The 27,339-nt window shown below is 35.7% G+C and overlaps 1 pseudogene across 1 annotated transcript; it reads right to left on the bottom strand.

Moving 5' to 3' along the window:
- Positions 1-1,119: 1,119 nt before the first annotated feature.
- Positions 1,120-27,339, bottom strand: LOC311627627 (heat shock protein HSP 90-beta-like; annotated as a pseudogene). Its single transcript has 3 exons — positions 27,321-27,339; positions 2,597-3,337; positions 1,120-2,369 (listed from the first exon to the last, which is right to left on the bottom strand). The product of its transcript is annotated as a heat shock protein HSP 90-beta-like (transcript).

Below are 27,339 nucleotides of genomic sequence, written 5' to 3'. Positions count from 1 at the left end.
TGGAGGCGCCTCAAACAATTAAGAATAGAGTTATCAGGTGACCCAGCAACCTATTTCTGGGTATCTACCTGAAAGATTTGAAAACATTTATTTGCAAAGATATATGCACCCCTATGTTCATTGCAGCATTATTCACAGTGGTCAAGACATGGAAACAACAGAAGTGTCCTTAGATAGATGACTGGATAAAGATGATGTGGTATATATATTCAATGTAACTATAATTAAAGATGAAATATTGCCATTTGCAGCAACATGGATGGATCTTGAGAATAACATGTATGAAAAATAAGTTTGACAGAAAAAGTTAAGAACTATATGATTTCTCTCATAAGTGGGATATAAAACTGAAAGCAACAAATGAACAAACAAGAAAAAGAAATAAACAAAACTCATAGACCGAGACAACAATATAGTGGTCACAAGAGGGAATGGGGAAGGGGATAGTAAAGGGTAAAGGAAGTTAAACATATGGTGAGAGAAGAAAATTTGACTTTGGATGATGAGCACACAATACAAGATACAGATATAGGCATCAAATAATTGAAACCTATATAATCTTATTTACCAATGTCACCCTAGTACACTTAATTAAAAAAAGGAAAACAAGTGTATAATCTGATGCTTCCATGTCCATATACATAGTGAAATTATTACCATATTCTAGCTAATTAACATATCTCCTCACATACTTTTTTGTGTGGGCATGTGACAAGAGCACCTGAAATTTATACTCTTAACAAATTTCCAGTATTCAATACAGTATTACATGCTCAGATGATGGATAGCAATTAAGGTATATACTAGTACACTTATTTTCATTTTTTTAAAAAACTGCATCTTCTTTATTTTGAATACTTTAATTTCAGAACAAAATGAACAACAACAAAAAATCCCCCACAATATAGAACATCCAAACCTGATGTCAAATGAGAGAAGAGGTTTGAGGCCCTTGTAACCTGCTTTAGGCAGACAACAGAGTGAAACACACACACAACAGCAACAACAACAACAACACTGGACTCCAGCAGGGGACACCGGGCAGGTCAGAGCCACTCAGGCTGCTGGGGGAGCCATAAAGACACTACACAGTGGTCACAGGTCCACAGATAGAAACCCCTAACCTACTTTTTCCATACAAGAGGCACCCTCATCACCCTCCAGGGGAGGGGATCCCACCAGGAACAGCAGCACTAGATTCTTGTGCTGTCTCTTCATCTTCATCAGAGTCTAGACCGAGCTTCATCATGCAGTGGATGTGGTTGGAGTGGGTCTGTGGATCCTCAAGTGAGAAGCAAGAAGGGAGCCACACACTTTAAGCAGCAACACAAGGTCTTTGACAATCTTGTCTTTCACTGGCTCCACCTTTTGCCACAGTCTCCACAATTGGGATAATCGAGCTTTCTAGACATCATGTGGCCCATTGGAGAGTTATCCCAAAGTGTGTGTGTGGGGGTGGGGAAGGGGCTTTAACGATGTGCTGTCCAGCTGTAGGTACTAGTCACAATGCAGCTGGGTGAAGACAAGCCTATTGGAGGTTGTCACCTCTCAACCTTCTTATCAAATATTTCTTTCATGAGTTTGCAGAAGTGTTCAAACTTCACCATGCTCTCTTCCATTTTCTTCTCCACTTCATGTAGCTCCAATTCTCCTTGAAGCTCTTCCCATCAAACTCCCTGACCTGCTGCACACCATACTCATCAACAGGTTCCATCATATAAACTACCTCTCCCACACTTGCTCCACAAAGGTAGAGTTGACAACTTACTCTTTGCTCTCACAGTGATAGATACATTTTTTGGTTTCCATGTGTGAGACATATTCTGAAAATGAAATAATTTCATCTCTAGATAGGGAGGTGTGGTAGCACAGAAGCTCAGAAAGCTGTCACCAATTAGTAGAATCCTCATGAATTCCAGTCTTTAGGTTTTTAGAAAATGCCTTAGAATTTCTTATAATTATCCTTGTCTTCTGTCAGCTCAGAGAAGAGTTCAAGTCACTTCAACAATGTTTTTTAAAATGACCTTCTAAATTTTGCTATGCTGGAGCAATTCCTGGGGGATTTTCATGAGGAGATCCTCAGAGTCAACCACACCATGGATGAAATTTAGATACTTTGATATCAACTCATCACAGCTGTCCATGATGAACATATGGGAGACAGAGTTTGATGTGTTTATCCTTCTTCCATGTCTCAATGTGGTCAAAGGGAGCCCTTCAGGGGATGAATAGCAATGCCCTGAATCCCAACTGACTTTCTACAGAGAAGTGCTTGACTGCCAAGTGGTCTTCCCAGTCATTGCTTTTATAAAACTCTCCATGTTCTCCCTGAATGATGTCATCAGGGTGCCTGGTCCAAAATCGGCTTGCTCTTTTTTGTTTTAATTAATTTTATTTATTATTTTTAAACAGAGGAAGAGAGAGGGATATAGAGTTAGAATCATCAATGAGAGAGAAACATCGATCAGCTGCCTCCTGCACACTCGTTACTGGGGATGAGCCTGCAACCACAGCATATGCCCTTGACCAGAATTGAACCTGGGACCCTTGAGTCTGCAGACCAATGCTCTATTTACTGAGCCAAACTAGTTAGGACAAAAAATGGGCTTGTTCTTGTTCAGTTATTCCTGATCTATATATTATTTCTTAATTATATTTGTTTTCTTTTTGTTATCCTTAATACTATCATCATCCTCATCTGAATCCATGTCTTCAAGCTTGGGTTTCTCCTCGTCATCTTTATCTTCCGCATCTTTCTCCCCTTTTGCTTCCTCTGCTTTATCATTAATTTATTTCTCTTATTCCTTCTCCAAATAAAGGGTAATGGGATAATCTATAAACTGTGAGTGCTTCTGCACCAATTCTTTGACCTCCCTCTCTCTTAACTACTCCCGTTAAGGTATAATAGAAGATTACTTTGGTGTCCAGCCCACAGTCAGCTCGCACAGTGTAGGAACCATCAGCAGAAGACTCCCAGGCATACTGCTCATCATCATTGTGCTTTGTGATCACAACCACAGTTTTTATACCATCAGGTAGGCAGAATAAAAGCCAATACCAAACTGTCCAATAACAGAGATGTCTGCACCAGCATGAAGAGCCTCTATAAATGTTTTTCTTCCAGACTTGGCAAAGGTTCCCAGATGATTTATGAGATCAGCTTTGGTTATACCAATGTCTGTTTCCACCAAAGAGAGTGTGAATCCTTGGGGTTTGCAGATGATGTAAATTTTCATCTCTTTACCACTGTCTAACTTGGAAGTGGCAGTCAGACTCTCATAGCATATCTTGCCCAAGCCATCAGAAGCATTACTAATCAATCCCAAAGGAAAATTTCCTAGTTGGAATAACAAGTAATGGTGATGAGAGACATGAGTTAGACAATTTCTGCCTGGAAAGTCTCCACCTCCTCCCCATAATGCATTTTCTCTGGCACCATGAACATGAAAGGATGCAAGTAATAGAGAGCAGGGTGGGCAGGGGTTGTGTTCAGTTCAAACACTGTGCAACCAGCATGCTCAGGGGTGACTCTGTATATTGATTTTTTTAGACATACTGTCATTGTACAGTTAATAGTCTATACTATAGTATAAACATAACTTCTATATGCATTGGGAAATAAAAAAAAAATTTGTGACTCACTTTATTGTGACATTTGCTTTACTGCAGTGGTAGGAAATTGTACTTATAATATCTCTGAGATATAACTCCATATTAGATCTCTTGACATATTCATCCTATTTGACTGCAAATGTGACCCTTTTGACTAACATCTCCCCATTTACCCCACCTTCCTGCCCTCGGAACCATTGTTTTACTTTCTGCATTTAACTTTTTTAGATTCCACATATAAATGAGATTATGTAGTTTATATCGTTTTTTGTTTTTGTTTTTTTTGTGTGTTTGTTTGTTTGTTTTTTCTTTCTGTGTCTAGCTTATTTCACTTAGCAAAATGTCCGTCAGATTTATCCATGTTGGTGTAAATTGCAGAATCTCAGTTTTAAAGGCTGAATAATATGCCATTGTGACATATATAATCTCAAAACTTCTTTATCCATTTATCCTAAGTATCTACAGGTTTTTTCCATATCTTGGCTATCCTATCTAATAAAAAAGTAATATGCAAATTGACTGTCACTACAACACCCAAGATGGCTGCCCCCATGCAGTCAAAGATGGCTGCCCCATGTGGACACAAGTTGGCCGCCACAAGATGGCCAGCAGGGGAGTGCAGTTGGGAGGGATCAAGCCAGCAGGGGAGGGCAGTTGGGGGTGACTAGACTGATAGAGGAGGACAGTTCGGGGTGACCAGGCCTGCAGGGAAGGGCAGTTGTGGGGGGAGACTCAGGCCTGCAGGGAAGGGCAGTTAGAGGAAATCAGGCTGGCAGAAGAGTTGTTAGGGTGTGATCAGGCTGGCAGGCAGAAGTGGTTAGGGGCAATCAGGAAGGCAGACAGGAGAATAGTTGGGAGTCAGCAGTCCTGGATTGAGAGAGGGATGTCCAACTGCCCATTTAGACCCGATCCTATGGGGATCAGGCCTAAATGGGCATTTGGACATCCCTTGAGGGGTCCCAGATTGGAGAGGGTGCAGGCTCAGCTGAGGGACACCCCCCATGGACAAATTTCATGCACCTGGCCTCTAGTTGTATATAATATTACAATGAACATTGGACTGCAGATCTCTTTAAAGTACGGGTTTCATTTCTTCAGGTATAGTAGTATACCCAGCAGAGGGCATGGTGGATCATATGATAGTTCTAGTTTTAGTTTTACTCTTTTTATCACAGCTGGAACAGAATATAAAGAAAACATAAAAAAATTTAAAGAACAGAGAAACATAATAAGCCATAGCATCTCATGATCAAGATTTATATATATATATATATATATTTCTGTAGCAATAATTTATAGAAGGCATTTTGCAAAGCCCATTAGAGAGAAGTAAATTTCCTTCCACCAAAGCACTAATAGAAGTTTAAGAAAGTGAATAGATTATGACCACATGGTTGGTTTTTTTGTTTGTTCATATATATATATATATATATATATATATATATATATATATATATTATTGATTTCAGAAAGGAAGGAAGAGGGAGAGAGGGGAAAAAAATCCATGATGAGAGAGAATCATGAATAGGCTGTCTCCTGCAAGTACCCCACTGGGGTTTGAGCCCACAACCCAGGAACGTGCCCTTGACTGGAATCATACTTGGGACCCTTCAGTTCTCAGGCTGATGCTCTATTTTCTGAGCCAAACTGACTAGGAAAACCACATGGTTTTTTATATGAAAGAGTGGCATTGCAGCAAAAAACTCCAGGAGGTAAATACAGTTTAGGAATATGCAGGGAACTCAGAAGAAATTGAAGGAAGATAACAGAATAAGAACCAGAATAGAACAGAGAAATTTTTCTAAACCATATTGGCTAACTCATTCTATATTGAGGAAAAATTGGGCACTTATACTCTGAACTCATTAAACATTTATTGTTCATGTTTTACAACCATGTTTGCAATGACTAAATAGGAAGCAATTTATAGTTTTCACTCCATTGTTTGGACTCTTTTTGAAGGAATTCTTTGGAAAACTTCATGAATATCCAGAGCAAAGATGAAACTTCTATTCTAAAAGATAGCAGGATTAGGCAAAGCAGAATCTAACACATCAGTTAAGATTGTTGTGATCTGAATAGGCAAGAAAGTTAAGGATTCTTCCTAAATTAACATGGCCAACAAAGCTTATATCTGCCAGAATTTAAACAATCTACATTTTGAAAGATAAAAAATATAGTATAAGATCCTAGCCTTTGAGGTTCTTTTATAACCCAGAAAGGAGTTGACAAATGTCATGTAAGCATTGTTCCTGATCACTTATCTATATTTCATCTGAAAGCTAACAATTTATTTTTTCTTTAGGCCTTTCTTATCTATCTTGACCTTTCCTCTCCATGTCACTCTTCTGTTCTTCAAAATCTTCCTTTCGCATTCATTGAAATTAATGCAGTAAGAAGCTTGAAGCACTGACATGTATGGACAAAAGACTAGCTGCCAACATTCTTATAATTCCACTTTTTTATAAAGCATGTTTCACTTATACAGCACAATAAAATACCCCCTCTATATTCATAGAAATAATTTCAATTTCTTCTAACATCTTTGTTGTTAATCTTCACCCAATGATATTTTTTTTCAGAGAGAGTGGAAGGGAGGGAGAGAAAGAGGAAAGGAAAGAGAGAAAGAAAAGAGAAACATCAACCTATAACCCAGGTACTTTACACTTTGGTAAGCGAACTGATGCTTCAGCCGCTCAGCCACATGGGCCAGGGCTCTTCTTTCTAACTTCTTGTCAAAGGTAGTCTGTTATATTCTAGAGAATATGTAGTATTTTTAAGCAGTCTGGATAAAAAACAAATTGATTTTATATAAGAGAGATATTACATATATCTGGTAAAATTTAGTAAGAAATAATTTTGCAGAGGAGGTAGTCTGAGTGATTGCTCCTGGATAATGATACAAATTTAATAAGCTTATAAGACATTTTAAGGTATTGGAGAGAGGTGAATTGAGGAAGGGCTATTAGGCAAACTGGTGCAAATGATCAAGAATGGGAATATGCAGAAAGACGTTTCAAAATTGTTCAAAGAATATGATGAAAAGAATGAAATAAAAAAAGAGGTAGAAATGTTGACCCTAATCAGCACATGTAAAGCAGGCAGTGGCTTGTACAAAGCTGTGCTTTGAGGACATGAATTGGCACAGGGCTTACTGTCAATTGTAGGCAAGTGATCAGAAAGAAGTCTCGAGAAGCGCCTAAGCTACAGTGGACTTAATAGGAATGATGGAGACGAGGTCAAATCCAAACAACTGAAAACATGAGGCTTCAGGGAGAAAAATAGGTGAGGAATATGGAGTCAAAGAATATACTATTCTGAAACTGGATGCCTAAATGAATAGAGACCAAGGGATAGAAAGGGGCTACTTCATTTGATTTTAGTCATGTTGTACATTAGGACTATTATAGATAATCAATTTGTAATAAGAACTTTTAATAAGCAAATTTTCCCTCTATTTCAGAATTTATAATAATAAAACATCTGAGCTATTATAACTTTCTAAAAACTTATTTCTTGAAGAAATATATTCTATTGTGATAGCAAGAATCCCAAGACTTCAAGCTGTCTGAAAAATGTTCAAAATCAAACTCACAGTAATACTTTAAATTTCCTCTGCAAATTGTCATCATGGGTGATGAACACTAGAAAAGAAAGACTGACTAGACTTTTCTTCAGCACCTACTAGTTGAGCAAAGTTGAGTCAACTATTTAACATCCTTGATTCTTAGATTTCATATCTGTAAAGTGGCATCTGTATGTAATGATTAGTGGCATATGTCCACCCCTTTCCACAGTTATTATAAAAATTATGTCCACCCCTTTCCACAGTTATTATAAAAATTATGTGAAGTAAATCAAATGTCTCTAAAGGTGTCTTTAAGCTATAAGGCACTATAAATTATATGCATTGAGGCACAGGTAGTAAGTATGAATTTCTTGTAAATACTCTTAGTTGTAACTGATATAATGACTAAAACTATCTCTACTAAGTCAACTATGGATACTTCTGGCACTACTGCCACTATTGAGGCCATTTTTTAAATCAATAGGATCTTCACCATTCATTAAAAATAGGTCAGTTGGTCATCTGATTATCTCATCTCTTCCAGAACCCATTATAAAAGAAAGGTAAAGAAATAAATTTGTCATAAATCAACAGTGATGGGACATAACATGGCAACTTTTTGGGAAAAAAAAAAAGAAAAAGAAAGAAAAAGAAAAGAAAAATGGAAAGCAGATCAAACAGCAGTCACTGACTTTATAATGATGAAGAAGATACAGCATACATTCATGAGAAGAGGATGTGAGTGATTTTTCCCTAAAAATCTCCAGAGATTTATAAGACCTACCAAAAAGTAAAGAGTGGGGATGAGAAAAGAGAGATCATTTAAAGACAATTACACTGAATATATGCCTACCCATTTCTCATACCAATGCAAAGATTATCAGGAATTACATGTCTACTCTACAGGCAGAATTTTTAAGCATTCTCCTAGAGAAAGTTATCTAGGAGCACACATGAGGAAAGGTGCAGGTGAGGCACATAGTTTAAAACAAGGAAATAAAATGAACATTTGTACACTAAGTGGTCAGGCATATGCGCCTGCTGGGAACCAAAACAACAGTGACTGTGAATCCTTCCCTAGGAAGGCTAGTGGAAACAGCATATCCAGATCATCTGAAAATCTTCAGAGAAATGATATATCCACATTCATATTGTGGAAAAGTGCCATAGCAAAAAAGCCAGTTGCCCACCCAGTTACCATATAAATTAGTGCCTTGTCCTTTGTTTCATTAGTATACAAAGGGCTCCTAAACTGATATTTTAATGCCCCTAATTAATGTAACAAAGAACAAGTAAAGATCACCTGACACTTGAGAAAAGAATACATAATGGAAGACTGAGAGAAATATACCGTATTTTCCGGCGTATAAGACGACCCACTAATTTTACAGTTAAAACTTAGGTTTAGGCCTATATTCGCTGTATAAGACTATCCCCCACTTCCGAGGCAACACCAATTCTTTTTTTAATTAAATTTTTAATGAATGACATTTTTCAAACATACCGTAATATACCGTACATTGATATGATAAATGAAAGGTCTCTTCACAAATGGCAATGCCATGAACTTGACCGAGAAACAAGAAATCCAAAAGAGAACATTAACAATGATGGCATCATCTGGAAAGAAAATTACATGAAGAACTTGCAGAAAACGCTTGTTTGTGACATACTGGGATGATAAGAGGTTTTTCTAGGCAGAGGAGCATTGTGACCTTAAAATCCTTCAAAATTTTCATCATGTTCTTCTTCTGACATCATAAGTTCATCAATGACCTCTTGTGGTGCATTTGTAAGACAGTCATCATATAAATCAAATTCTGAATCAGATGGTGTGGCTTCAGCTTGCAGTGATTGGTGTGGGATCAAGTTGGAAAATTTGTTTAGCAACATATCGAGATGTTTTTCGGGATATACTGGGCATATAAGACAACCCCAGATTTTCGGTTGACTTTTTTTTAGTTTCAAAAGTCGCCTTATATGCCGGAAAATACGGTAGAGAAGTAATATGTCATTCTTAAGGAAAGAAAGATAACTCTAAAATATTTAAATATTTACTCTCCACAATGAAGTGTTAATGCGTGCAAAAATTTTAAATGCAATTAAAAGGAAAATCATAAGCAGAAAGAACTCTTGCAAGTTAAAGCATTGTAAGAAAATAAGTCAACTAGAAGTTATAAAGGTAAATTTAAGAAAGTCTTTTAGAAAAAACAAAAACATGTAAAATTGGAAAATATGAAGTAACAGTTACTTATATAATCAATCTAAAAAGAATAATTTCTCCCGAAACCGGTTTGGCTCAATGGATAGGGCGTCGGCTTGGGGACTGAAAGGTCTTGGGTTCGATTCTGGTCAAGGGCAAGAACCTTGGTTGCAGGCATATCCCCAGTAGGGGGTGTGCAAGAGGCAGCTGATCAATGACTCTCATCGATGTTTCTAACTCTCTATCTCTCTCCCTTCCACTCTGTAAAAATCAATTATATATATATATATATATATATATATATATATATATATATATATATATATATATAAATATATAAATGAATAGAATAATTTCTGACTAAAAGTTCCAGAAAGCACAGATGGGCAAAATAAGTGAAAGAAATTACCTTAAAAAGTTCTAGAATAAGGTACACAAATCTACAGACTGCCTGATACAATCAATGAGAGAGTCTTACCCCAAGGCCAATTATCATGAAATTTCCAAATATCAATGCTAAAGGGAAGATTGTAAAGTCTTCTAAACAGAGGAGACAGTGCCACATACATAATATGCTTATAATGATTTCAGATTTCTTAATAGCAACTATGGATTCTAGAAAATAATTGTCTTCAAAATCCTGAAGGCATAAATCTCCATCCTTAAATATTATGCCAAATCAAAATATCCACTCAGTATTTGGGTACAATCTCCCCCCCCCCCTCTCTCTCTCTCTCTCTCTCTCTCTCTCTTTCTCTTAATGAAATGACTTGTAGGTATACTTTTTTGCACTTTTTCTGTGGAAAGAATGATATGCCTCAGAAAGTATAAGGTCAAACTACAAATGTGGATTGACTCAAAAAAGAAGAAAAGTATTATGGAAAATAGTTCATTATTTTTTAAAAAAAAGGGATACTTAATAGAATGATATAGCATTTGAAACAAATATAAGATTATGTGGATAGCAAATTATGCAAGTGAAAATAAAGGGAAATTATTACCTCCAAGAAGACCAAATAGCTACATGAATCTTTCTGTTTTGCCTGTGCTACAGAGTTTCTGCCACAGTATTTTCAGTGTTAAAACTAAGACAGTGACTTGGACGGAGGGATATTATGAAAAGTGGTGAGCAAACGGAATTCCTTTATAGTACTGCTAGAGGCCTCTTGCATGAAATTAATGCACAGGTAGGATTCCCTAGGCTCGGCCAGCGATCAGGGCCGATTTGTGGGGCAACCAGTAGGGCAATGGGGATATAGGGAGCCTGCTGGCACCAGCTTTGGCTGGCCTGGAGCCTGGGGGCTGGGGGCAGCTCCTGAGTTATTGTCTGTCCTCTGGTGATCAGTGAGTGTCATAGCACTGGTTGTTTCACCAGTTATAGTGTTTAGTCAGTTTGCATATTAGGCTTATATTATATAAGACTATTGTTATAATCATCATCATTAATAGCAAGAATTATATATAAAACATTTATTATATTTACAAAAAATTGGGGGGATATTTTTAAAATATATTTTATTATTGATTTTAGAGAGGAAGGAAGAAGGAGAGAGAGATAGAAGCATCAAGGATGAAAGAGAATCATGGATCAGCTGCCTCCTGCAAGCTCCTCACTGGGATCTAGTGCACAACCAGGTATGTGCCTTGACGGGGAATAGAACTGTGACCTCCTGGTTCATAGATCAATGCTCAACCACTGAGAAACACTGGCTGGGTAGGGGGTGATGTGAGGCAGTATTTTTAAATTATAATGCATATATCAAATATAAAATAAAGAATTTTTAAAATTTTCTATGACCTTTGTACTTGTCATTACTGTGTATAATTCTGTTATTAAAATGTGAATATCAGGCTAAAATACTATTTGCTAGTGTGACACCAAAAAGAAGATTCCTTCAACTTAGTATTAAACAATTAAATTTTGTCAAAATTATGTATAAACTCATATAGAACACAAAGTATTAAACAAATTAGTTCTCTCATCTGATGAAATGACAGGCTAATACACTTGCACAATCTGACACAGATTGAAAACCTCCCCATCTTTCTAAATCTCTCTCTATATAAAAACCTAATATGCAAATAGACCAAACAGCGAAACAACCGAACAACTGAATAACCAATCTCTATGATATGCTCTGACCACAAAGGGTTGCGTGAAGAATATGGTGGGCATTGGCAGCAGGTGGCAGAACACTATGGTGGGCATTGGCTGTGGTAGGATGGTGGAGAAGGTGAGCAGAGTGCTAAACATGGGAGCAGTGGCAGCAGGAGCAGGGCTGCCAGCAGGGAACCAGGGGCTGTGGTTGGAGGGGCTGGGCAGGGGCACAGAGGTTGGGCTGAGACCTGCCCCTATGCCTACCGCAGCCTCACGGCCCACAGTTCCTTTCAAGGTCCACACATTCATGCACTGGGCCCCTAGTCTGTGTCATAAAATCAATTTATAGCATTGATATTGTGCTTTTGTCTAAAAGACAGAAACCTGGATGATGGATACATTCTGCTAACAATAGGAGTAGCATTCCTGAAGTATACAACACCAAAATGGAGCCACACCCAAGAAATGCTTTAACAACTGAGCAGTGCTCTAATTCAGCCAAGACCTTTGGCGGTTAAATGCAACCTCCCAACTCAGCATTATATTGTAGCACATGGGAATTACCAATACTCTCTTATAAGCTTTGTCTCGATCAAGTTTTATTGTGATCTTTAAATCTCACCATGACAGAAATGCATGTGCAGTCTTTGCTCCAAAGTCACAGTCCACTTAGAGTCAAATTACAAGCTTATATTATTAAGCTTAACTGTTAACTGTTAAGACTGCAGTGGCTGTTAAACACTTCATTTCACTAGAGAGCAAAGGAAACACCAAAATGGACCAATGCAGATGTCTAATGAGATACTGACATTTAAAGAGGAAAGATTTGTTTCATAAGACCAAGATCCATGATCCATAGACCTCATTCAGATAGAGACTGGCAGCCAAGCAAAATGTGAGGGTTAGATGCTGGGTCCTGGATCCCCCTGAGTCAGCAGGACAGAAGGGATACTTGGCGAGGTTAAGTTGTGCATGCTTCAGCACATTTCCACTGCCACTTACAAAATAGATGATTCCCTTGTCATCATGTGAACATTTAAGGCGTTTGTCACTAATGCACAGGTTAACCAACAGGAGGAGAGTATGTGGCACTGAGTGTAAGAAACTTCTACCTGTGGTGATAATTCAGGGCTTTGGGGAAATATTCACTTAAAGTTCCTTCCACACAGTTTTATACAGACATCCATGCTCTTTCTTGAGTTTCAGCATCTGTCGTAATGTGAGCCTTTTCATTTGAACACTGAACCAGAACACACACATCACATCTATTTTCTCACATTTCTGAGAGACTTTATAAATGCAAGTTTTGAAAGTATCTTAGGCCCAGCAGTGGTGGCTCAGTGATTGAACATTGACATATGAACCAGGAGGTCACAGTTTGATTCCTGGTCAGGGCACATGCCCAAGTTATAGACTCAACCCCCAGTGTGGGGCATGTAGTAGGCAGCTAATCAATGATTCTCTCTCATCATTGAAATTTTTAGCTCTCTCTCCCTTTCCCTTCCTCTCTGAAATCAAACAATATATTTGATTATATTTATATTTATATTTAAATATTAAAAATGTATCTTAGGCTGATCATCTGTTCAAATCCTAAACAACTCAATGTCTACTCTTCTAAAATTTTAATTTGTAGGCTTCAATATTTTTATGTTATGATTAAATCTATTAAAACCCAGGAAATGCTCAATTGTTTCATACACAGCTGAATCTTTTGAGAGCTCAAGTCATGAAATAATGTGATTATTTCCAGTGATAATTTACATGCAAAATATTAATAATTGTGGTGTTAGAGTTTTTATATCATAAAAGAAAAAGAAAAATATTCTCAAAGCTATAAAAAGATAGAGGCTGTTAAGGCAATAAAAATAGATTTTTTTCAACATTTGCCCACAGAAATCCCCTACAAAAAATGTCTATCTATTTTTTTAAAGAGGGTTTGAGGAGATTCTCAACATTCCCATAATTAATGTATATGACTTGAATACAAAAATGAAAAAAATTGCAATGGTAAGAAAATCATTCTTGGAATTCCATATGCTTTAAAACATGCACTCACTAATTTGATAATTAATGAAAACTACTCTTCTAAGTTACTGTAAGGGCATCCTCTTTTCAGTTCTATAAATTATGTACACATAACACTACATGTTTAAAGATAAACTGGAGAATATAATCAATTATCAAACTATTTAAAAATTTAGTAATAAAAATATCCAGATATTAAGCTGATCATTTATTACCATTTTCAAACAAATGTTTAGTATCAGTTTTTTAATATGAAAGCTGAAATGGAATTGTGCCTACTTACTGATTTTTTAATAAGATTTTAACATAATCATTAATCTTGGAAGAGCACAGCATTTTGTTACTGCATTACTAGTAATCTATCCCATTATTAAAAGAACAACAACATACAAACAAAAAACTTGTCCACCAAAAGGTCAGAACATCTGCAGGGGAATTAAAGCATTTACATATCAAATTGATTATCTTCATATTACATTATCCAGATATTAGTAAACCATATCTCACCATCAAATGATATCTGTGAATATGCCTCAGCAACAAAGCAATACAATGCTAAACAATCAATGTGCAATTTACAATCATTATACCCTTAGCTGAAGGGAGGGAAATTTTTGACAATATGTTGGCAAAAAATAAAAGTCTATATAACTATTCTAATCAGTCAAGCTGTTTTATTTTACATCAACACTGAAAAATTATACTTATAGTAACACTCACAAAGTATACAACTAAATAATTTGCCAAAGAAACAATAAAAATGATCAATAAATATGATTATTTAAGGAAATCAGAAGAAAAAATTCTCGGTTTTTCTTATTTATTATGAGATAAAAATGAAGAAAATGTTATCAAAGAATTACTATAACTGGCTATATTGTGTGTATTGAGTGAATAAGGATGAATCCATAATATTCCTAACTACCAACAGTATTACACTGTGATTAGATATATACGATTTTCTTTCAAAGACATATGAATTTTTTCCTTAATAGGTTTCATACAGAGATTTATCATTCTCTGACACATTCCCCAGTAGCAAGGAAATTTAGTTTGCTCCTTGGTTCAATATCAGAAGAAAAGCTTGATTTGTCAGTAATTCAGGATGGACCGACATTTGATCTCTCAATATCTGTTACACAGGCGGTGATCTTCTATTTGGTTATGGTATATTCAAGAATTGAGTAGTACCATCCCACCCCTTTTCTCTGTTTCATTACATGTTTGAAATAGTTCTCTGTCTCTTCCACAACCAAGGTTATGAGAGCAATAATCTCTAATTTACCAATTTATGATGTTGTTGTGGTCCAGTCAGTAGTAACACTGACCACAACTAAATGCTTGCTGACAAATGGATGAATAATCACAGTACCTACTAGAATAAGCCAAAGTATAGCAACTGTTTTCAAACAGAATGATGGTAATCAATCAAAGTGAAATACTAAAACTGTACTCGAGTAAATTTTATTTGGATTTTTCTACTCAGAGACTTATAACTGTGGCATACCTAATCAGTAGGTAGCAAATCTCTGACCCTGTCAACCTGGTTTTTCAAAAACTTAATGTTGGAATCATGCGCAGGTAGGCAACTGACACAGTGGCATTCATTAATTTAACAGATACTTATGGAACTCTCATTCTTTGTCTTAAGTGCTAAAACTGTAAAGGTGAACAGGAAATTCATGAGCCCTCTTCTGTGGAGTTTAAAATATAGTTGAGAGAAAGTTAAAACAACTAAAAAAATAAGTACTTACTTAAAAGAGGGAGAAATTGTGATGGGTGATAAAACAGAACATAAGCTGAGATATGCATTAACATGAGAATAAAGAGTGCTTAGAGAAAGCCTCTAAGAAAAAGAGGTGTTTATTCTGAGACATAAAGGTTGGGAAGAGGGGAGTCTATGAAGAACAGGGAACAGCATTCCAGACAGAGATGGTCTGAGCCTAGTGACAGACAGGAAAGTCACAGAATGCAACATTCTACAGCTGCACACATAAATGTCTATTTATTGAGACCTTTTACCTCAAATTATTTTCCTCTTTCTTTAAGAGCATTAAGTTTTGACTTACAATTTTGGAACTCAAAGTGAAACTTAGTTTAATCATTGTGGAAAGGAATTCTTAGAGATGGGATGCAAATGAATACACTGGCCTTATATTGTTAAGATGCTAAATGACTCAGGTAATCATGTCATGAGCTCATGTTTAATTTTCACTGTAAGATGCAGCACAGGGTTTTGCATTTGTAATAAACTCTCAGGTAATGTTGATCCTTCTGGTCCATGAACACAATTTTTAAATATTTTTTATTGATTTCAGGAAGGAAGGGAAAGGAAGGGAGAGATAGAAACATCAATGATTGGCTGCCTCCTGCACATTGGACTGACCTTCAACCCAGGCATGTTCCCTTGACTGGCGTTGAACCTGAGACCCTTTGGTCCACAGGCTGATGCTCTATCCACTGAGCAAAACTGGCTAGGGCCATGAACACATTTAATAAATCTTAAGGTTCTTGACCAACATAAGGCATGGCTATGGTAGGATCATAATGTAAACGGTACTAGTCTTGTATGTCTATTATAATTTGTTTAAATATACTGCTAATGAAAATAAGGACTTATTCTGCAAGTTTAATTCCTGCAGAAAATTGTACATCCAGGCTACTTTTAAATTGTATGCAGACACACAAACTTCCTATGATAGGTGCACCCATGCATTTAAACACCAGTAAAATAAATCAATCTCTTTTAATGGCGGATCAAAGTTCTCAATACACTATTCCTATCTCAGCAAATTTAATCTTGTAATCTTCAATTGGCTAGATGCATTATGGTTTATGTTTTGTCTGCCCCTGAAAAGGCAGAAATGGGCCTCTGCCAGAGAGGACTATTAGATTAAACAGACAGTGAATGTGATTCCCTGTGCCAACTCCTGTGGAGTTTAGACAAAAGGTTAGAGTGATACAGACTAAACATTTAATGTTAAATGAAAGTGATGCAAAGACAAAGTCCTAGCAATTTTGTTATCTGGAAGAGAACTCTACTGCATTCAAGGAATAGCTTTTCTTTATGATCTTTGTGACTAAAAAGGTATAAGCAGCTGGCAACAGAAATGCCGTCTAAGAGACCAAAGTGCTTTGATCTAAAGAAATAAAGCTTTGAATTTGAACCAGTGAGTACATTAGGATCTTATTCTCTAAGGATATTATTTTACAAGCTATGCACCTGTTTTCCCAGAATCTTCCATAAGAAGGAAGTTCCCTACTCTTATTATAGCCTATCTCTATCCCAGAAATGCCACAATTTCATAGGCTATTGAAATAATGAAATAAAATTAAGTCACCAAAGATTTAGAAGTGACACGCCTACCTAAGTGAGCAATATTGAAAGTTTTACACTCTCCAGTCAAAATAAAGACAAATACAATTATCAACTATAAGATATTAACAAATTCAGGGATGCCACCAATTTAGATTTAGAAGGTCTTTGACAAACCATTTGGAAAAACACATCATAGTCTCCCTAATAGTTCAATCAAAAAGCTTTTAAGATGTGTATGATCTCCCTGACCAGTTTGGCTCAGTGGATAGAGTGTTGGCCTGTGGACTGATTTTGGTCAAGGGCATGTACCTTGGTTGTAGGCACATACTCAGTGGGGAGTGTGCAGGAGGCAGATGAATCGATGTTTCTCTCTCATGGATATTTCTAACTCTCTAACTCTCTATCCCTCTCCTTTCTCTCTGTAAAAAAAAAAAAAAAAAAAAAAAGAATTAAAAAACATGTACATTATCCACAAGGAGAATAAAACAGACAATAAAACATGTCCAGAAAAAAAATGGAAGAGATAAAAAGAACATGGTAACTGATCTATGCAATAATAACAGGATAAGAGCAATATGATTTAGCAAAACACAACCAGAGCTTAGGACAGAGAACAACATGTTTCTGATCAAAGAAGTTAATAGTTCATGTTTTCTTTACAAATTGATCTCTAGTATTGTTGCAGTTTTGCATTAATGAGATTGTTTATTAATGCTATATATATTTATTCTAAATATACCAATAGACCAGAGGAAAAAGCACTATTTTGAGGATACGAAGCTCTTAGTGTATCTAGACCAATTTACCTCAGAAGACCACAAAGGTTTGTTTCTAAGAAGTTCACTCATGCTTACTATATATAATTATTCCTGTTTATTTGTGTGTCAAAATATATAACATAGAATAATGAGGTGGTAGCAAGATAACATTTCTCAGGATGCAAATATTAAAGAGTCACAGAGCTTGTGAGTAATTCCCTTCTCTACTAAGGTCCTCTGGCGGGAGCTTTGGCCTCTGTAACACCTAGGAACTCTGATCTGGAATTAAGAAGCATTCGGTCATAGAGCACTCAGGTTTGCACACCATGAAATTAGTGGAGCTTTACAGGCAAGGATTTAACTTGGAAAATCCCAAACTGAACATTTTCCTTTGTAATTATCCCATGGGTACCTGGCACTCACAATGTATTTGTGATCTCAGTGAATGACACCATCATATTCTCGAGTACTCCCATCATAGAATGAGGGTTATCACACTCACCTCTCTTTTCTTTACCTCCTACAGCAACTCATATAATCCTTTCAGCATTTTTCTAGCCCAAGGCTGTGCTTCTAAATATTTAATAACAAGTCAATGAAAAAAAGTACATATCTATATGTATATATAAAGTTTACCAGCCATTTTATTGATATAGAGAATGTGTCACACACAATTTTCAAATAATCATAAGATATAGAGTACTCTATTGATATTCCATATGGCCAATTAGATCCCACAGATGCTTTTGTTGATTTTTGCTCAAGTTTTGCACGCATAACCAATCTCTGGCTACAATAGAAGGAAACTGATAAGTAATTGTAGTTGCTACAGAAATGTCCTTTCATTTGTATTAATGATTAAGACAAAAGCGAGGCAGCTAAGATGTATATGGTGATCAGAAAGTTATATGAGTGACATCTTTGCAAAATTAGATAATAGTTTTTTATTACTGTAGAATATTGCACTTTTTGCACTATTTAGAATGTAATGGTACAGATGACACACTTTTATTTTTAACCTCTATGGTTCACTTTTTCCCCTCCCATTTTTTGAAAATCACAAAACAATGCACCAAGCCAAAGTTATAGCATTTTCAGATCTCTGTGGTATACATAATTCCACTGTGGCTAATTTCAAACCAGCAATATGCCCTTGCTTAATGCAGCATGGGAAAGAGATGAGCGGGGTATACAATTATGCAGCATTTATGCCATACATATAAGTAGTCCGAAGAGCATAGGAAATGTTAACATGTAATAAAATAAGGAATTGGTGTTTTCAGTATTTATGACCTTTATTTTTAATATAGTGTATGCAAGCTTATATCACTTAGTTTCTATTAACGGTGATGTTAAACAACCAGTTTGCAGAATTCTTGAAAATTTTAACAATAGGTTCTCATGAGCCAGTGGGAGTCTGTTGCAGCATATGGTGGAATGCAACCTATCCCTCCACCATATCCTAAATTCCACTACCATGCCTAATCTAAGCTTAACCATCATTTTCCTGGCCAGTTACAGCAACATATACACTGGTTTCACTGTGCCCCCTCTGAGTCTCTTTGAAGCCAGAAAAGCTTGCACAAATCTTTATGTGATGCTTGTTAATTAAAGTCCTCTAAGACTTTCCTTTTATTTGAAGATGAAGCCAAATGCTTCATTATAATAAAAACCTTCCAGTTGTGAAATGTATATATGTCTCAACTTCACCTTTCAAAACACAACCCCATGAACTACAATGCTCTAGGCAAAGCTTCCTGAACACTTTATCCTGTTTCACAAATTTCCACATTTGATTTCATTTTCTTTGGTCTTCCCCCAACTTTATTCCCCTGACTCACCTTAACACACTTAGCTCAAACTAACCCTTGTCACTGAACCTCACTTCATCTACATTGGCTGAGTCTGGGGGACTTTCTGTGTGTGTGTTAACCATGCACAGTCCATTCATAGCAACAGCCTAAATGTTAATTGTTGATTTACTTAAGCACATCCTTAAACAGTTTGACAGTTCCTTATATAGAAACACACTGACTTTAGTCTCCTTTAGTGTGCAGGACGCTGCACTAAGCCCTTTCCACTTTTATGTCATTTGCTTAAAATGATGTGTGATATTTTATACATCAGCACTGCCTAAGGTCAAATGGCTCACAAATGGTAGAGCACAGAATGGAACCTAGGTAGGCATAAACACAGAGCTTGAATTCTCTCCAACATGCCATGCTCTTGATTCGCTTCCAGATTTCAAGAGCCCCACACAGTGCCTGGCCGAGTGACGCTTGGTAACAAATGGAGTTTCACTTAGAAATGTGGTGATTCTCATGTGTGCTTCTTTATGAATCAGGTGGGTCAGTGTTACCAGGAGAGCTGACTAAAGTGCAGATTCATGTGCTCCTCTCCAGTTACACAGAGTAAGACTCTTGTGTGCACACAAAACATTGAGAAATTCTGGATTAATTATGTGTGTGCAACTTTGGAAATCATTTCATGTTCTTCCATACTAGTCTCCACTGCAGCCTGGTAGACAGTGGCACACAACTGCAAACTATTCCTGTCATATAGATACAATGGGCACAAATTATCTCCACCTCCTGTCTCCTGTGAAGAGATGGAGAAACAGATGTCTAACACAAAGCTCAGCTTTGTGAGCAGCCCCCCACTGGGCCTAATTCTGGGATTGAGATTGCCTCCCTGAGGCATTACCTGTGCCAGGGCTGGCTTGAGCTTCTGGTGCACATAACCCCCTAACTCCAGGTCCACTGACTGTTTCACACTGCTAATTTGAAATTGGTTTGGGTGGGATTATTTACTCTATAGAACTCAGCAAAGGCTACAAATTAGGCCTTTCTTTTCCCCACTAAGAGCCAGTTTTCATAGATTAACCAGCCTGTTGCTATATCACCAACCCAGTACCTGTGGTCACTATGGGACAATTCTTTTTATTTATTTTTATTATTTTTAATAATTTTTATAGATTTCAGAGAGGAAGGGAGAGGGAGAAATAGAAACATCAATGATGAGAGAAAATCATTGATCAGCTGCTTCCTGCATGCACCCTACTAGGGATGGAGCCCACACCCAGGCATGTGCCCTTGACCGGAATCAAATGTGGGGCCTTTTAGTCCACAGGTTGACACTCTATCCAGGGAGCCAAACTAGCTAGGGCTGGGACAATCCTTTTTAAAAGGTGGATAAATCTCTTAGATTTCCTCTGTCTTACATCATGAGGGTCATTTATCATAAAGACCTTATTTGAAAAATGTTACCATCTACAATTTCCTAGTTCAATCAGTACCAATCTCCTCTTGTTATGTTCTTTTCTCCTTACATTGTTAAACTCGCAGCAGTGGTTTGGTGCTGCTTTTTAATTCATGGTGGTTGTTTATATTATCTTCTCATTTAGAATCATATGTGAAATCAATATCATTTGTTCTTCCCTGAAGTCAGCCTTGCTAATATCATCCTATAATATGAATATAATTTCATATGTCATTATTCACTGGTGTTAAGTCTTCACTGACAACTAATCTATGCGGTGCTACTTCTTGCCAATTTATTTTAGTCAAATTTAAAAGTAAGATTATGGGAGAAAGACACTATTATGTTCATTTGATATTTACTCTTTTGTCCTCATTCTCCAATTTTGCTTTAACTTTATTCCAAGTAGAAATTGTACTGGAGTAAATAGCTTGTTTTAAAGCCATAAAATTCTTGTTTTAAATATCCCCTTTTGGATACTTAAATATTATAGCTCATTATGGGAGTTGTGAATTTGAATTATTTATTCTGGAGAAGAGAAGGCTGTTTTTACAAAGTAAACTAGACATAAATTCAACCTATAGATCTAAAAAATAATTTTAAAAAAAGATATTTCAGGAAGTAGTACTGCCAAATAGTACCGCTGATTGCCAAGAGTGGTTCAAATTTCCTTTCTTACTGTATTTCTTAAATTGTTTAGACACTTTGATTGCATATAGCAGATACTAACTTGAGACAACTTTATTTAAAAGAGGAAGACTTATAACCAGAATGCAGAAATATAACATAACAGCCAAGTCAGGTGTTAAAACGCAGCTAGCCCACATTAGATGAATAAAATCAGGAAATGAACTGCTAAGTGAAAACCAAAGAAGATTCTTTTTCTGCTCTTATTTCTCTTCTTTCCCTCTGCTACTTGATTGCCTCTCTGTGGAATAGCCTTTCTACTACTCATCCCACACTCTAAGAGATTACTTCTTCACAGCTCTTGTTTGCTAAATCACCTCTCAGTTAAAACACAAGCCCAGGCTGAAACTGAAAAATCTTACTCCAAATTCCAATTTCTCTGATAAAGGACCCTGACCCTATTTAATCCTAGGAATTTACCACAGGCATATAACATGCATCTCACTTCTTTTGCCATAAAACATAACTTAACCAATGGAGGCACATCCCATTTGCCGGCCATGTACTGTTAGCTAGAAGCAAGGCACTGGCACAACCATCACTCAAGGAACCCTAAAAGTGTGTGACTTATTGAAAGTTATCTTAGAGTGTGTCCATCACAAGGAACCAACTCTATGCCCTATAGATGGGGGGGGGATAATTCTCAGAGACATTATTACACACTAGATGAACTGTTAGACATAACAAAAGTTAACTATTATAGAACACCTGCTAAACCAATATAATACTGAGATGACTTGGTGCCATTCTGTTAGAAGTTTAAGCAGTAACAGTAGGCACCTGTCACTAGTTCTGACTTTAATGAGAACAACTCTAATGTTTCTTCTTTAAGTAATATTTTAGGTTTGGGCAAGGTGTTATTTTTAATGTTACTATAGCATCTTTTTATTTCTAGTAACAAAGATCTTTTAATTCAGAAGAGATTTTAAAAATCATCAAATGTTCTTTAGGCACCATTGAGTTGTCATTTATCTCCTTTGATTATTAATGTGATGACTAGAGGCCTGGTGCATGAAATTCATAAATGTGGGAGGTGAGGATGGTGTCCCTCAGCCCAGCCTGTACCCTTCCCTATTTGGGACCCCTTGAAGGATATCTTACTGCCCTCTCACAATCCAGGACTGCTGGCTCCCAACCACTCGCCAGCCTGATTACCTCTAACGACTTCTGCCTGCCAGTCTGATCAATGTCTGGCCTGATCTGCTGGCCTAATTGCCCCTAACTGCCTTCCCCTGCGAGCCTGGTCATCCCTAAATGCCCTCCCCTGACAGCCTGGTCACCCCTAACTGCCATCCCTTGCCAGCATGGTCACCCCAACTGCCCTACCCTGTTGGCCATCTTGTGGCAGCCATATCGTGTCCACATTGGGTTGGCCATCTTTGACCAAATGGGGGAAGCCATCTTATATGTTGGAGTGATGTTCAAATTGCATATTACCTCTTTATTATATAGGATAAGTTATAATGATATATTTCCTCACTTTGAAACATCTTTAAATTTGTGGAATAAGTCCTACTCAGATTTGACATAATTATAAATATTACATGCAGTTGATTTGAGATTATAATATCAACATTTATGGAGGTCTTCAATATTCATTTTTTTCATGAAGATTTAGTCAACTTTTAGTGCCAAGGTGATATCAGTATCATAGTAATATTTTCATTATCTGTATGCTCTTGAATGATTAAAATAGCAAGGAAAGTGTGTTTCTTGAAGTTGTGGTAGAAATTACATGAAACATGAATTAATTCAAAAATTTAATGAGAGTCACTTCTAAAAGAAGGTTAAGTTACTTTCATGGTTAAAGTTCCATCTTTCATAGGTCAGTTTTAAAAAAGCAAGTTGTTATTTATTTACTTACTTACTTATTTATTTTAATCCTCACCTGAGGATATGTTTATTGATTTTAAAGAGAGGAAGGGAAAGAGAGAGCATGGAACAGCTATGTGAAAGAGAAACAAAATGATTGTCTTCTATATGCGGCCTGCTGGGGAATCGAACCCACAACCTTTTGTTGTATGAGATGACGCTCCACCAACTGAGACACCCAGCCAGGGCATCAATTTTAATTCATATTTCTGTTGTCACAACTTAAGATAAACCTCCATCCACCATCCGACCATATACCTATTCAGTGGCAACACCTTGCCTTGATCCTTGATCTATGTATCAGAAGTTAAGAAACTTTTTCTGAAAGGAACATATAACACGTATTGTATGCCTTATGGGCCAATAACAAAATCAAAGTTGTATGTGTGTGTGTGTGTGTGTGTGTGTGTGTGTATACATATACATCCAATAAAATATAGTCATTTAAAATAAAAAGCTATTTTTGCTGCTTAGTTTTTAAAAAACATTTTAAAAGAAAATAGATCATGATCTATATTTTGCCAGCATGTCATAGTAAGCCAATTCCTGCCTATATAATTTATATTAGTTTATTAAAAATTCAATATGGGCCAACAAGTTGAATAAATCAATAAAAGTAATATGAGGGGACTTATATTTAGTGAACAAAAGAAAGAGCTGTGTTTTTTGGAAAGGGACCTAGTTATAATAAAATAAAAGTTTATGCTAACTTCTATTTTATTATAGAAGTTCAGGTAAAGCCTTTATCCCTGGTTCATTTTAATGTTTTAAACATATATGCATACATATATGTTTCCATAAATACATACATGTAATATTATATATGTTTTAGTGTCAGCTCTTTTTGTTCCTTTATCATTTGCTTCTTCCCTCTTTCATTTCTCCCACTTTCCGAAACCTTGACAACAATGTTTAGACACTTCAATATTTTCCTTCAGGATATATTGTCATGCAAAAGTGTACAGATTTATACTTTATTTGTGCTTTATTAAAATAAAATAATTGAAGCATGCACATATTTCTCCAATTTACTTAAAAAAAATAATACCTCGTGTAAACTTCTCCAAGTGAACTGGAAGAATTCTAATTCATTGTTTCTAAAAATTGTGTGATATTCCATAGTACATTCCATAATTTAATCAGTAACCAACCAGTTGAGAGATACTCATTATGCTTCCAGTGTTATCTTTTATAGGTGTGTTTTCTGACATTTGATGCTGTACATATTCTTGTATTAAATAATTCCTACCAATATTTATTCTATGAGATTGACTCCAAAGAGATGTTATAGTGAAATGATGTATGTATCTACAATTTTATTAGATGTTCCAGTTTACTGTCTAATAAATCAAAGCAATTCACCTTTATGTAAGACATGAGGACTATTTGCCCAAATCCTGCCTATAGGTATTGCAATTCTAATTTTTGTCAGAATAAGCAGCATAAACTTCTATTTTATTATAATTTTATAATAGATTTACAAGGAAAAATATTTGCAAGAAAGTCTATTTAAATTCAGTTAAGTTATAATATAAAAACCTCTTGAAAAGCAACAAGAAAATAATTAAAATCCAATTGTGAAAAGGCAATTTACAGGAGAGCAAATAAAAATCTCAATAGTCATAAAAAAAAAAAACCACACACACACAAACTCAAAAGGGAACTGAAAAAGAGCAATATGCACTTGATATATTTCTGATTTCCCTCCTCTATTTATACTGATTTGAAAATTTTCTTGACTGCTTTTCAACAATTATTCTTTAATATAAATGTTCACACAACAATTGGAGCTGCAGTAAATTTATATCCTATTTAAAATTTATTTATTTATCTTATGAAGTTTTTCTACACAAGAAGGTAGTGTATGTTTACATTAGTCCAATATACTGCTTATTTCTTTATTAGAATTGTATAGTTTCTTTTCATAATGATTATTAATTTATAATTTTTTAATAAATTTGTTTACTCTTGTCAATAGAACTTTAATAGAAATATTTAACTCATATTTAGTTCCCTTATAGGACTTTAATAATTATAGCAGTGCACTACTAGAATATTTCATGATTTTATGGATGTACAAACATATTATTAAAAAATGAATACCATATACCTTTTCCAATGTTTATAGTAGCTTTTACATAATTTTACATGTTTGACTCTTTACATTAACAGGTATATTAAATGTATATGTACAGCAGGTATTTCTTTACAGTTTCATTGTAATGAGTTTAGTGTTTTACTACTATAACAATGCATTTCATGGAATTTGATAAATAGTAATTATAATACTGTAATAATTGTATATATTTATATTTTCTTATAGTGTTATTATAAATAACTGCTGAATTTTATCAAATTCCTTTTCAGCATTTATTCATATCACCAGATTATTTTTCCTTTATTTGTTATAATGAATAATAAAGAAAGGTTCCTGATGTTAAATCATGTTTTCTGCAATAAACTCATTATTGCCAGTATATATTATTCTTATTAAAATATGAATGTACTTTCTAATATTTTATTTAAACTTTTGATCTATGTAAAGATGTAAGACTGTTCTGTAGATTTCACTGTATGTGAGATATACAGGGTGTTGCAAAAAACTATATATACACTTTGAATAAGTATACAGAAAGTGTTTATTACAATATAATACATATCCTTTTCAATTTGTAACAGAAACCAGCTGTCAAAATATGTATATATTTTGGGGGGGACACCATCTATATCAGATTGTATTACTAAAATATTCTGACTTTTTAAACTGATCATGAAATTTTCCACTTATTTCTATTTTTCCCACTTATTGGAAAAATGAAAGGAAGAAAGAAGGAGAGAGAAACATGGATTTGTTGTTCCATTTATCTATGCATCATTGGTTGACTCTTTGTGTGCTGACCAGGGACTGAACTTAAAACCCTGGCTTACCTGGAGAACATTCTAACCAACTGAGCAACCAGGCAAGGCCTTGTTTCTATGTTTTTTAAATATAAATGGCATCTGCTATTTAAAGTAGACAAAAACTTTTTAGCAAACTCGTCTAATTCTATTGTTTTCCTAACAAAAGATTTTCAATCATTATGCAACCTCATTCATGAAAATTTTTGTATTTTAGATTTCTAATTATTTGTGTTAACTTTTATAATTTATATTTTGCTTGAAAGCCACTCATTTCTTCCAAGAGTTTAAGTAAAATGTTTTAAAATTATAGAATTATTCTCGTATAAATTTTTAACCCTTTCTTTTATCTGGATTTGGGTTACGTTTCCCTCATCTAATATTATGTATTTTGTTGTTCCTTTCATTTTTTTTAAAAAAAAATATTTTTTATTGATTTCAGAGAAGAAGGAAGAAGAGGTAGAAACATCAATGATATGAGAGAATCATTGATCAGCTGCCTCCTGCATACAACACACTGGAGATGGAGCCCAAAGCTGAGCATATGCCCTGGCCATGAATTGAACCCTGACCTTCTGTTCATAGGAAGACACTCATCCATTGGGTCACTCTAGCCAGGCCCTTTCATTTTTTAATCAGATTACAGTTTACATTTTCACTTATAATATATTACTTAATATTGACAAAATACTATGAAATAGTTATTGTTATCTTTGGTTTACTGATGATATATTAGTTATTTTTTTCCACTGAAAAGGACATATGTATATTAAATTATAATAACCATTTTCTATGCCAGAATAGTGGTGGGATTTTATATATATTGCTAGAGGCCCAGTACATGAAAATTCATGCACTGGAGGGCAGGAGGTTCCTCAGCCTGGCCTGCCCCCTCTCAGGAGGCAACCAGGAGCCCTTAGGGGCAGGAGGCAACCTGGCGATCAGGGGAAGGTGAACCCCCCATTACACCTCTGCTGCTGCCACTGCCAGCAGCACAAACCTTGGCCGGCCCTAGTTACCTGAGCCTCGGACAGCCAT

This window comes from Pipistrellus hanaki (assembly GCF_964339955.1).
Source record: "Pipistrellus hanaki genome assembly, chromosome: 9".
Taxonomy (NCBI): domain Eukaryota; kingdom Metazoa; phylum Chordata; class Mammalia; order Chiroptera; family Vespertilionidae; genus Pipistrellus; species Pipistrellus hanaki.
This window is presented reverse-complemented; position numbering and strand designations above follow the sequence as displayed.